The following is a 2,520-nucleotide window of genomic DNA, read 5'->3' as shown; positions in this document are numbered from 1 at the left end:
TGCTGTGACTGCAGGAGTTTATGCTGTAATCAGTCTACAGGATATAGTGCATTTCATGAGATAACACATTATTGTTGTGTCCTGTAAATTCAAGAGAAGCCTTTTTTCCACCCTAGATTGTTTGTTGTGCTTCTCTGCTGCTTGCTGTTCTTACCTTTTACGTACTAAAAGTATTTGTACTTGAAGCATGGCTGCAAACATGAGAGATTCATGGTCTCTTTTACTGCATCAAGATGACAAATTGTGATGCGGTTAAGATAAAAAGTATTTTTCCCTACTTGATTTCTCATAAGTGCATCTGGTTTCCATCAAAACCTCATTATATGCAATCCATTAGTTACATGATGCTCCTTCTGTCATGAGTTGCAGTAAAATATCCAGCAAACTCCTTATCTGTGGTCTTGGGTTGTAGTTCTTGTATCCAAAAGTTGGCTCATTTTATTGATGATTTTGGAGCACATCAACAGGGAAAATGACAGTGCTTTCAAGTTGTGGTTCTTGTATCTAAAAGGTTGAAAAAGAAGAGACTTGGATCATTTTATTGATGATTTTGGAGCACATTGACAAGGAAAATGACAGTGGCAAGCAATCTTTTCTTGAATCTCCTCAGCATGGGTCAGCCACAGGGAACAAACTCTTAAAGCGGTCTCTTCACTGTCCCATGCCTAACCTAATATTCCCCTTCGGTATCACCCTTGAGCAGAGGTCAAAGGTCAGTGAGACAACATTGTTCAGCTTTGTTGATGCTGCTCTCTACATCTTTCCAGATCTCACCAACCGACCTATTCATTCTTCACCACTTTGGATTGGAATACATCGAAACACATAATTGGTTCTGCTAATAACGTCAACATTACTTCCCCAGTTCAGCTTATAGTTGGTGTGTAGGTTTTTATAGTTTCATAGATTCTCATCATGTTTGTTTACTAATGATTTATCCTTTACTAATGCTTTAGTTTCTGAGTTTTGATGGTAACACAAATTTGATTCCTTCAAGTAGTAATGGTGATATTTGGGTCAGCATAGATAGATGCCTTCATAACATGGTCGAATGTTCTTATTTGCCACGTAGGTGTGCATCTCCCATGCAGAATTATGACGCTTTGATGGTCGTGCACGTCAAGCCAACTGCAGTCCATGTAGTTTGCTCAGTCTCCATTCTGATAACCTGTGTCAGATAAATGCAACATTATCATACCAGATGAGGACATTATTCTTTAGGCTTTCCGTGTCCCTTGAAAGGTACTTTGGTGCACTACATTGGACCAGTTTCTACAGTGTTCCCTTGGGAGTATGACCCATGAATGCAGCTGCAAACTTTGCAGGTATAGGATGTGAAACGAGTATTCTTTCAAAGCAGCTCAACTGCGGAGCCGGGTGTCAAGATCTTGCTAAGAACAGTGCCAGCAGATTCCAATACAATAGCTTTGATAAGCAACTCCTTATTCCACATTCACTCCCTTTTCATGAACGAGCTGCCATGTCTAAGACACGCATATCATCAGGTATGGGGTGGGGAGAAGAGAAACGGAAGGGTGGAATCTTCTCCTGTAGAGTAAACAATTGGAAGCAAGAAACTTTGGTTTTTATTTCTTTGGAGTTCTCTTGTTAGAACAGCAGTACTATGACAAGGAAAGCAGTTGCCAACCTTTTTGCATGAGGATGTGAGAGACAAAAAACTCATGGCAACATTGGAAGGTGGCAAACTCGACACGGTTCAGTTTGCTGAAGGTGTCAAAGATTCTGTTCTTCCTTCCAATCTCTTAGTCAATTACGAAGGAGATCTGCTTAATGTTTACTAACTGTTGCAAACCTTAGATCTGGATGCTTTTAAAAGTATGGTGTCATCATGAAATATTTGCAATTTCTCTTTCGTCTCACGATTCATCAAAACCACTGAATTGTCATCAATGGTTGCTCATCAGTGATCAACTAAATATGTGCCTTATTCTTATCGAGGGTCATTGTGCTATAATCCTTTTATTCTCTTGTTGCACCCAAATAAAACCCAATAAAAGAATGATTACTCTAAAGAAACATGATCAAGAATGCTTAAGAAATGCACACAATAGACCAATGATTAAATGAAAATCTTGATATCTTAGCATTGATGAACAGAGGCCACATCAGGAATCCTCACCCTATGGTTCAATCTAACAACTTTGTTCATCTAGATCTTCATTTCTTCATATATATCATTAGCTAAAGCAATAAAGATCAAATGCATCCTTTTATTTCTATATAGAAATCAAACTTGAAAATGACAATATTATCTATAAAAAACGTATTCTAAATCTAAACACATTCTATTGTCTAATATATTTAAAATTTTTGAAAAATCTTCGTGTCTCTAAATGAGTCTACAAAGTTTGTTTTGAGATTAAGTAATTTAGATCACATATCTTCTTAATAGGTCAATTATGCCATCAAATTGGATTATTAATTGTTATCAAAATATATCTAATAGCATGGGTCCCTAAACTAGAATGGGAAAAATGAAGATAATTTATATATAGTATT

General features: G+C 37.0%; 1 long non-coding RNA gene across 1 annotated transcript; it reads left to right on the top strand.

Annotated features, from left to right (window-relative positions):
* Positions 1-236: 236 nt before the first annotated feature.
* On the top strand, positions 237-1,818 carry LOC135652588 (uncharacterized). The gene is made up of 3 exons (XR_010502156.1): positions 237-712; positions 1,073-1,242; positions 1,326-1,818. It is a non-coding gene; the product is annotated as an uncharacterized LOC135652588 (long non-coding RNA).
* Positions 1,819-2,520: the final 702 nt, after the last annotated feature.

This window comes from Musa acuminata, chromosome BXJ1-4 (assembly GCF_036884655.1).
Source record: "Musa acuminata AAA Group cultivar baxijiao chromosome BXJ1-4, Cavendish_Baxijiao_AAA, whole genome shotgun sequence".
NCBI lineage: Eukaryota > Viridiplantae > Streptophyta > Magnoliopsida > Zingiberales > Musaceae > Musa > Musa acuminata.
This window is presented reverse-complemented; position numbering and strand designations above follow the sequence as displayed.